Raw genomic sequence first — 11,325 nt, forward strand, 5'->3', positions numbered from 1 at the left:
GCTCCAGCTGTCCTGGAACTTGCTATGTAGACCATCCCAGGCTGGCTTTGAACTCAGCAGAGATCTGCCTGCCTTTGCCTCTCAAGAGTTGGTTGGGATTAAAGGCATGTGCTACCATACCTAGACCAATGTCTAAGAAACCTTGACTCATCATCTCCTTCCTTCCATAAGAGTCAGGTCCAACAAACAGCTTTACTGTCAGACTTGTATGTAAGACAATCTCAGGCCAGAAGAATCACCAGCTAACTATAGCTGTATGACTCCAGTTAAGACAGATAGATACTCCAACATGTATTGCTAGCTCGAGGTATTATGATCCAATTAAATGATCTTTTGGTGTTTTGTCATATAGCAATGAAAAACAGATATAGAAGTAGTTTCTTCAAGGAAAAGCTTAACAGTGGATTCTAAAGCTTGACTATCATTCCAGGGTGAGACAGATTAGAGGACCCCCACCTCCCTCTGAGACACTGGTCAGGAGTTAAGAATTGTTAGGCAACCCCCCCCCAACACTTGGCAGGCAGAGGCAGGCAGATCTCTATGAAAGCTAGGCCAGCCTGGGTCTACATAGTGAGGTCCAGGCCAGCTGGGACTACGGGTAGAGTCTGTCTCAAAAAATAAAAAACAAAAAGAATTGTTAAACTACTGTTTAGTACTGTTAAAGTTAACAATAGGCCTTTATTGTAAGCATCCCTTTAATACTTATTTTTCCTTTCCTAATGCTAAAATGTTGGGGGCCAGAATGTTTTCAATCCATAACTGACAGCTGTTGGACTTTTCCCCAGTGCCAAGCACCTAACTAGACTACCCTCAGGCCTCGAGTTATTATGAATATTTGACAGAGGACTTGGAGGAAGCTACATGGCAACAATAACTGCTTGTTGCTGAAACACAACTGTGGCTCTTGAAAAGTACTATCTAAGCCACAATTGTTTCAAACAGCTTATGGCGGACTTTTTGCCATCACAAGTCTCTGTGAACTCTAAGATGACTGACTTTCCCTGATGACTTAATAGGCTTTCGGTGATTGGTACAAACACCGATTAATATGATTGGTCCAAGTGCAGCCCCTCATATGCATGAGAACTATGTACAAGCACAGTGAATAAAGGACTGGTATGATTGATGTAGATACCCTTGTTACACCCACTTTCCTGACGATATAAGCAGGCTAGGCCAGTGAGATGGCTCAGTGGGTAAAACCATCTGCCTCCAAGCCTGACAAGAGTTTGATACCCAGTACGCACATGGCAGAAGAGAATTCAATCTTTAAGTTGCCCTCTAACTTCCACATGTGCTCTGTGATGTTTGTGCTCACCCCAAACAAACAAGGAAGGAAAGAAGGTAGGTATGTAGGTAGGTAGACTAAAACGTTGCTGGTTTTTTTCTTTCTTTTTTTTTTTTTTGGCTTTTTGAGATGGTCTCTCTGCAGCCCCAGCTGGCCTGGAACTCGATATGTACACCAGGTCAGCCTTGAACTCACAGAGAGATCTGCTTGCCTCTGCCTCCTAAATGCTGGGATTAAAGGCGTGAGCCACCACACCTGGCTAAAAAAGTTGTTGTGGGGGCTGGGTGTAGTGGTGCATGCCTTTAATCCCAGCACTTGGGAGGCAGAAGCAGGCGGATCTTTGTGAGTTCAAGGCCAGCCTGGTCTACATAGTGAGTTCCAGGCCAGCTGGGACTACAAGGAGACCCTGTCTCAAAAAGACAAAAAAAAAAAAAAATTGTGAGCAGGCTATTCAGCTCATCTGGGGAACCAGTCAGGAAACATTCTACTGTGCTGTCCTCTGGTACTGCAACATTAGGCCAATAAAGGCTTCACTCTAGGGGTCTTTTTTGGGCAGACTTTTTTTTTTAATTTCAATGATAACGCTTTTCACATCTACTAAGTATTAAGGAGCAAATTTTTATGCTTTGAAAAATTTTTTAATCATTATATTTTTTTTAATTTTTAATAATTACATGATTAGAATTCACTACAGCTTTAACATATTCAGTAACACACTCCAGAGCAAGAGTACATCTCTTTCACAAGTGGGTGCAAGTTTCTAGGTTCACAGTTGAATTCATATAGTTATACAATATTGAACTCAGTATAAGCCCTGTTAACCATAAAATTGAATGAGTGTTTAACCTTTAAAAAAGATCTCCATGTCACTTTAGAATATATTATTCCTTACAGAAAGACTTATCGTTTTTGCTACTAACATTGAGTTATTGGCTCATGAGTCTCTAATCTGTATGTATCTGATTACTAATATTCATAATCGATTGCACTTGGATCGGTTGATTTCAATGGTAATATTTATCACCTCTACCGATTATCATGACGTAGATTTCCATGCTTCCTCCTCAAGTATAGTACATTTTTAAAAAATTTGTTGATTTTTTTTGTTTGTGTATAGCACACAGAACATCCCAAACCATCTTATTCAACTATACACCCACTTCCCAGATGGCACCCTCCCATAGCCTCCCTCCCCCCACTAGAGCCCTTATACTCTGATATCCCTGCTACTGTTTGCTGTGTTGTCGGCACCCCAGCCATTCCCCACTACTTGTCCATCTGGTGAATCTAGTCAGCCTATCTAGAGGTCTTTGTTTTAGGAAGGTCAGCTGTTTCTCATCTAGAAGCAATCAATTGTCAATATTCCTTTAGATAAGATTGGGGTCTGCTGTCATTTTCCCAGTTCTATGCTGGGTTACTATTTGGGAGTCCCTTTGGCCACCCTGGCCAACAACTCAAAAGAAGGTATCAGCAGTCTGGCATTGTTGCTTGTTATGTAGCCTTCAGCTAAACATATGGACTCTTAAGAAATTATATTGGTTGGGCACACTTTTAATCTTCATCATTATAGTAGACTGAGTTAGTAACATAAAGAACAGTGGCAATACAGCTACTGTCCTGGTAGTTGCAGCACTACAAAAGCAGCAGTAGCAAAGTCAGGGGAGCCAAAGAGATGTGAAGAGCAGCTTAAACAGAAATGATGGGGAGCAGAAGTAAGAGAGACAAGTGCCATAAAAACCTGAGATGACAAATCGCATGCTGACTCAACTGGCTATACCTTTATCCTGGTCTTCAATTCTCCTCCTCTTAGGGAAGCTGATCCCAGGGCTAAGAGTCATTACTTGGGTCCTTTAATGTTGGGTCTACAGAGTCCCCAGTGGAGTTCCAAATGTATTTCAGACTAGAAACCAAATAACTATATATTTCAAAATGGGCTACATTCTGGTGGTCAACAATAAAAAAGAATACAAATTAATCAACAAAGATTTATCAGTTATACCAAGAATGCCTTTGATGAGAGATCAAGCTTGGACTAAGCTGGAAATTCCCTGCCACTGGATGGGTGGCTTTCATGGTGCCAAAAGGCAACACTCAGATGACTGGGGGATAATAGTCCCCTACACGTCTTCTCAATGACGGACCCTGCATGTTGCACTACCAACATACCAAACAAGATGTTCCTGGTGGTGCAGTAGTAGAGCATCTAGTGTATGTACAACCAACAAATTTTTGATTGGATATAATGCCTGCTCCTAAGGGTAGAACACACATCTGGTACTGTAGACCCCATCAACCCCCTGTGTTAGGGGAGAATATAGGCCCCAGTGGAAAGTCACTGCAATTGCCTTGTTAGATGGAAATGATGCACCTGCTAAAGTACCGACCAAGCATTTGTGTTTATGCCCACAGGTTAAGTTATTATAGCAGTCGCTGTTTGGATCTTCTTGCTTCTTGCTGTGTTTTGTTTTGTTTTGTTGTCTTTTTGAGACAGGGTCTCCCTGTAGCCCCAGCTGTCCTGGAACTCACTATGTAGACCAGGCTGGCCTTGAACTCACAGAGCTCTGCCTGCCTCTGCCTCCCAAGTGCTAGGATTAAAGGTGTGAGACACCACGCCCAGCCTTGCTGTGTTTTTATAGTAGATGGAATCCTCAAACTCACTAACAGTCCATGGAAAACAGATGATGTAGAGACTTGAAAGTTCAGTGACTTGCCACAATGGGAGGAGGATCATCCCACACCTAGCACCCCTCCAACTCTCAGGGACTTTTGTGGAAGAGGTTGGTAGAAAGAATGTGAGAGCCAGAGGAAGGGGTGGAGAGTTAACTGGAAAGCTATAGTGATACCTCCTTCCCATGCTCATTAAGGAGTCAGGGGCTAGTCAGTTACCCCTCCCATCCAATCAGTTGACCTTAGCTGCATGTGGGGGAGGGGCAAAGGATATGTAAGCCAAGAACACCAACAGGCACCTCTCTCACCATTTTGTGACGCTGTCGAGAGGTCACAGGACCTGTATTTGAGTGTGGACTTTACAGCACAACTGTAAATGTGGGGTACCCACTCTTCTGTAAGAGTGGGCACCCCTACCCTATGCTCTGTTAAATATATAACACCGGCTGAATGACTTGGGAGAATAGGATTACACTTAAGGCTAGGAGAAAAGGAACGTATTTGAATTATTCTTGATGGAAGATGTACTTTTATTCCCAATAATACAGTTCTGGATGGAACAATTACAAAGGCTCTTCAAGAATTACTTTGTCAAATGCTAAAAATTCAGGAATAAATAACCCTTCTTGAATCTTATGAAGCTATGTTTCAAAATATAAAAAAAGGAGTGGGAGAGATGGCTCAGCATTTAAGAACACTGGCTGCCTGGTTTGGTTTCCAGCACCTACATGGTGGCTAACAACTGTTTTTCACACATGGATGCCCTTACATGTATGTATGCAAAGCACCCATACACACAAAATACTTTTTTTAAAAAGTGTCTTCAAAAGGGGGTAGGGTGCAGGAGAGATGGTTCAGTGTGTAAAAGTATTTACTGCTCTTCCAGAGGATCAAGGTTTGGTTCCTAGTGGCATTTCACAACTGCCTGTAACTCCAGTTCCAGAGGAGTCCACAACTACTTCTGGCTTCTCCAGGCACTGCATCATGTGGTGTACTAACATGTATGCAGACTCACGCACATAAAAAATAAATTTAAAAAATTTTTTTAAAAAACGGAGTTTATTTGTTACAGTCTTAGGACTCACAGTTATAATGGAAAGTTGTGTAATACCATTGCATACAAGGGCTAATTCAACAATTTTGTAATTAACAATAACTGGGAACATATCTACATCTTTTTGTAATATACTTTTTATGAGCACCTCAGAAGAGAAAAATCAGGAAATACTAATTAAAAATTTAAAAATGAATAAAATCTATTAAAAACATTTTTAAACTACATACTTGTCTTTCTCTTCAATACCCTTGTTATAGAACCAATGCAAACTTTGATGTTATTTGTATCTTAGTGTTTCAATTGCATTTGTAGCATCTATAACTCCTAAGCCAAGATGATGCTCTTTGACCCTAAGGGGTTCTGACCATCAAAGGGGGACTGTGGCAGGAATTCCCCAAATAAAGAAAAGAAACAGCAAGGCCTGTGTCTAAGTGTACATATACAAATTTTCCTGACACAACTTTGTAGCATGGAACTCCCAATTAGAATGTTACCATATACAGGAGACAAAAAAATACCAAAAAAACTGAACTGTACATAAGAAGGGTTATAAAGGGCTAGAGCACTGGCTGCTCTTGCAGAGGACCTGAGTTTAGTTCTCAGCAGTCACATGATGGCTAACAACCATCTGTAACTCCAGTTTTAGGGGATCAGATGCTATCTTCTGGCCTCCATGGACATTACATGGCATGGGTGCACTTATATACACGTAGGCAAAATACTCATACACATAAAAACTAAAAATAAATTTTAAAAAATTTAGAAATGTACAAATTTGCGAAAGAGGCAAACTTGAACCCTCAAAAATCGTTCATAAAAATAAATGTATAATAAAAATAAATAAATAAATGTATAAGCCAGGTGTGGTAGTATACACTAATCTTAGCACTTGGGAGGCAGAGACAGGCATATCTCTACGAGATCAAGCCCAGCCTGATCTTAGCCCTGCCTCCTCAAAAAAAAAAAGCCCAAACCAAAAAAAAAAAAAAAAAAACCAAAAAACATATAATCTAGAATGACGTAAAAAGAATTAATACTAAAGACCTTTTGAAAAAGTCATAGAGAAACCTACTATAGAAACTTCCTAAAATATTTATATACAGAGATAAAAAAGTTTACCATATAACTGGGCAACAATGCTAGCTACCACAGGCTAACAAATTAAAAAGCCCAGGGCTGCAGGGCATGATGGCACACGCCTTTAATACCAAATTCCAGGCCAACCTGGTCTTCACAGCAAGTTCCAGGTCAGCTGGGGTTACATGAAGACCCTGTCTTAATAAGACCAAAAAAAAGTCCAGGACCAGGAACCAGGTACCAGGTAACCAGGTACCAGGTTACCTCTTTTGGTATCGTACAGTGAGGTCCCATAGACCCCCCCTTAAACATTACAGGCTATTGCCAATGCTCTTGTTTACCCTCCAGAATGTGATTTTAAGACCCTATTGCTGAAGACACCACGTAATTGAGTCACAGACGTGAAGAAATCAAGTTGGTATTGACCTGGAAGCTTCATTCCTTCTGGTAGCTTTTATAGTGCTGAAAGGAGAAAAGTAATCACCAACCTTACCCAGATGTGAACCCAGTGAACTACAGTAACAACTGGCCTGGCAAGACATACCTACTGTTAGTGGCACAAATGTCATAGGAGCAACCAATCACTTTCTGACTGGACGTAAGGCTCACTTCCACAAGATTAAATCCACACCTGGCAACAATACTGGGGCCAAGAACTTGTGGCTGGATAGATCATAGGCCTAGGGAAGAATTTACTACTATTATTCTCCTAAATGAACATAATAATTATTTTAGTCTTCTCTTTTTTGAGACAGCTTCTCACTATGCAGCTTTTGCTAGCCTGGAACTTGCTGTGAAGACCAGGCTGGCCTTGAACTCATAGAGATCTGTCTGCCTCTACCTCACAAGTGCTAGGATTAGTGGCCTATGGACATAGTAGTAAACTAACTCCTAATGACTTACTGTTATACCCATAGATTAGTGCATCTCTCAACCCTCATCAGATAAGCTTCCTTTGGTAATAGATGACAACACAGAGACCCACAGAGAATAAAAGACTGAAATGCTCAGCCCTAGGTGGGATACTTATATCACACCCTTTCTTCCCAAGGCTCAGGGATCATTGAGGAAGAGGGGGCAGAAAGATTCTAAGAGCCAGAGGTGGTAGATGACTCTAAGCAAACAATATTTTCTGGATACAGTAAGGAAGATGCACACATAAACTCAGCAGTTGTGATGTACACAGCATGCACAAGCCCTAAGCAAGCTCAAGGCAGACAAAATCCCAGCATGGAGAGGGGAGGCCCACTCCTAGCTCAGGAGTTATTGGCAATTGATAGCTGTGGGGAGGGCAAATGTTAGTTTTCTTTAAAATTTTTCTTTATTTTTATTTTATGTGTGTATTTTCATGCATGTATACAGATGCACCAGTATTGTGTAATGCCTGCAGAAACCAGAAGGTGTCAGATTCCCCGGAACTGGAATTATGGACAGTTGTTAGCTACTATGTGGGTGCTGGAACCAAACCCAGGTCCTCTGTAGGAGCAGTCAATGCTTTTAACCTCTGAGCCATCTCTCCAGTCCCTTGTTTTCTTTCAAAAGCGTGGTTCCTGGTAGGCTGACCATGCTCCTATGGATGGTCACATACCTAAGAGTATATGATCGGCACAAATTGGACTCAATGGTTTTTTAAAAAAAAAAAAGAGGACACGAAGTTGGATGAGTAGGGAGGGGGTTGGGGGAACCTGGAAGGAGTTGTAGGAAAAGGTGAATATGATCAAGACACACTGTATGAAATTCTCAAAGAACTAATAAAAGAAAAAGCAACATTGCTAGGAGCAATGTAAAACGATTCCGCCTCTATGGAAAACAGCATGGTATCCTTCAAAAAATTGCTAGATCACAAAATTCCACAATTCTACTTCTAAATATATACCCGAAAACACTGAAAGCAGTCATTTGTACACCCATTTTCAGGCATTAGTCACAATGGCCAAAAGGTAAATGAAGGGATAAACAACATGCTATAATAGCAAGACCCTTGAAAATGCTATGCTAAATGAAATAATCTAGACACAAAAGGACAAATATTCTACGACTCATTTGTATGAGGTACCTACAGTAGTAAAATTCACAGAAACAAAGTAGAATGGTGGTGGTTAGGGGCCAAGGAAAGGGAAGAATTGGGAGTTGACATTAAAAAAACGTTAATGGAAATTTGGTGTTTGTATGTGATGTGTGTATGTGGGTACAGGTGCACATGTGCTAAGGCAGGAGACTAGAGATCAGAGGACAATCTCCAGTGTCAGTTCTTCCCTTCTACCTTATTTGAGACAGGTTTCTTGTTTTGCTGTTTGGCTGTGTATGCCAGGATAGCTGGCCCATGAGCTTCTAGGGATTCTCCTGTCTCTCCTTCCACTTCACAACAAAAGCACTAGACATGCAGTTTGGCCCAGCTTTTACATGGGTCAAACTCAGATGCCTCATGCTCGCACATCAAGTGCCTTTACCCACCCCAATCCTGGAAGCTGTCATTTAATGGTGCAATTTTAGCTGAGGAAGAGACAGCTCTGGAGACAGATAGTGGTGGTATCTCTGCAATGTGAATGTGCTTAATGCCAACGAATTGTATACTTAAGGTCAAAAGTGTTAAGTTTTATGTTAGTGTATTTTACAAGGAAAAAAAAACACATATGCCACATTAACATAAAAACTGTTCCAGTGCTACAAAGGTTCTCTCACACCTTCCAGCTACAGCATCCTGTCAGAGGAGCTATATTTGTTATCACCATAATTTAGTTTTATCTGGTCATGAACTACCTCTACTTTTTGTGTCTGTTTTATTACTAAGACATATCCTTATTGTGTGCAGTGTTAGTTTGTTCCTTTTTACTGCTAATTCCACTGTGGGACTATATCACAATTTATTTAACTGCTCATCTGTCTTTGGACATTGGATTATTTCTACTTTTTCCAGCTATTATAAAAAAAAGCATACATATGTGTGTCTTTGTGTAGACATGTTTTTATTTTTCAAGGGTATCCTAGGAGTAGAATTCCTGGGATACTTAGATACATATATGTTTAACTTTAGTAGATACTGCCAAATAGTTTTCTTAAGCTTAAAAGTTGGAACTTATGTGAAGTGCCTACAGACATTTTAACTCAACAAGGGCAGGATGACATATCATTTACCTTGGCCTTCTTTTAGGGAACTAGGGAGCTAGAGACAGGGTCTCACTATATAACCCAAGATGGCCTCTAACTCATTACAGAATCCAGACTGGCCTAGAATTTGTAATCTTCCAGTCTCTGCCTCCCAACTGCTGGAATTATAAGCATTGCCATAGAAATTGGCTCCTTTTTTCCCCCCTTCTTTAAAGCTCTTTAAAGAATTCTGATTCGTGCCTAGGTTGAGAACTATCATCTTAAAGGATTTTTTTACATTTAAATTTTATTATTATTATTATTATTATATGTATTTATGAGGTATGTGAGTGTGGGTGTGCATGTGCCACAGCACTAACAGAGGCCAGAGGACAACTTTAGGGAATTGATTGTCTCCCTCTCCCTTAGGTTCTAGGGATTGAACTCAGCTTGTCAGGGCAGGCAGTATGTCAAGTGCCCTGACCTACTAAGCCATCTTGCAAGCCTAATAATTGTTTAGAATCATAAAAAATAAGCTATCCTTGCTGGGCATGATGGCACACGCCTTTAATCGCAGCACTCGGGAGGCAGAGGCAGGCAGATCACTGTGAGTTCAAGTCCAGCCTGGTCTACATAGTGAGTTCCAGGCCAGTTGGGGCTACAGGGAGACCCTGTCTCAAAAAGACAACAACAAAAAAAAAGTTATCCTTTAGCTTGGAAACAAAATGGAAGGGAATGGGAAAGGACCTGGTTTTAGGCTTATTTTAGAGAACACTACTTGGCTAATAAAATTTCCTCCGTTTTGGTTTCATTTCTCTTACCTTAGTTATTCAAACTGCATTATCCATCACTACTCACTGGAATTCCATAAATACCTTTTTTCCCCAGTTATGCCACCTGCAACCAAAGGAGGGAAATTTTAGAAACATAAAATAGCCTTATTTAAAAACCATGGGCTATTCTGGAAAGAGGCATGCACCCTTATAAAGTTATCTCATAAAAGTGTGCTTAAGAGCGGGTTGTGGTAGTACACACCTTTAATCCAAACACTTAGGAGGCAGAGGCAGGCTGCTCTCTGAATTCTCGGCCAGCCTGGTCTACGTAATGAGTTCCAGGCCAGCTGGGGCTACAGGTTACCCTGTCTCAAAAAGACCAAAAATAAAAAAAATGGTCTAATGAACAGAACAGACAGTTCTCAAAAGTAGAAATACCAATGGCCAACAACAATTGAAAAACCTTGAAAAGTGTTCAATATCCTTAGTCACCAAAGAAATACAAACTAAAACTGCTTTCAGATTCTATATCACCCCAGTCAAAATAGCTATCATCAAGAAAACAAATGACAATAAATGCTAGCAAGGATTTGGGAAAAGAAGAACTCTTACATAGTGCTAGTGAGAATATGAATTATACAGCAACTATGGAAATCAGTATGGAGGTCCCCCCTCAAAAAAATCCCAAGAACAGAACCATTCTATGACCCAGCTTATACCACATCTATACTCAGAGGACTCTTGCACATCCATGTTTACTGCAGAACTATTCATAAAAGCAGACTAGATGTTCACTAACAGATGAATGAATAAAGACACTGTGCTACATTATACACAATGAAATTTTATTCAGACATAAAGAAAAATGATATCATGCCATTTGCAGCAAAATGAATGAAACTGGAAATCATTATGTTAAGTGAAATAAGCCAGATACAAAAGACGAGTATGTTTTCTCTCATAGGTAGAAATCAGATTTTAAATTGTTGTTTGTATATGTGTGGTTTCATTTAACTAGAAAGAGGAAAAGAGAGGTAATAGACTATCTATGATATGAAAGCAGATAAGGGACTATTTGGAAAGGAAGGGGACATGGAGGAGGGCAGTGAGGAGAGGGAGATGAACAGAACTAAGTACAATGATATGTAAGTATGAAAATGCCATAATGAAACTAATTACTTTATATGATAATTTAAAAAATTAAAAAATAATCTTAAAACTACTATCTACCCAAGAAGCCAGCAAACTTTGTAACATATGTTTGGTTTTTACAAGCCAGTCTCTTGTCATGATTACTTTTCTCTGCTGTTATTATAGCACAAAAGTAGCCAGACAATATATAAAATTTCAGCATGGCTGTATCCCAATAAAACTCC

The 11,325-nt window shown here is 40.2% G+C and overlaps 1 protein-coding gene across 3 annotated transcripts in view; it reads right to left on the reverse strand.

Annotated features, from left to right (window-relative positions):
* Positions 1–11,325, reverse strand: part of Ptpra (protein tyrosine phosphatase receptor type A) — a 163,351-nt gene that overhangs the window by 108,640 nt on the left and 43,386 nt on the right. The window contains exon 2 of one of the 3 annotated variants that reach the window (XM_008854481.3): positions 9,998–10,073. The exons of the other annotated variants lie outside the window; for them this stretch is intronic. The gene's annotated coding sequence lies outside the window, so the exon portion shown is untranslated. The remainder of the gene's footprint in view (positions 1–9,997; positions 10,074–11,325) is intronic. 3 annotated transcript variants of the gene reach the window in all.

The sequence above is a fragment of the Nannospalax galili genome, unplaced genomic scaffold (genome assembly GCF_000622305.1).
Source record: "Nannospalax galili isolate Female #2095 unplaced genomic scaffold, S.galili_v1.0 scaffold707, whole genome shotgun sequence".
Taxonomy (NCBI): Eukaryota; Metazoa; Chordata; class Mammalia; order Rodentia; family Spalacidae; genus Nannospalax; species Nannospalax galili.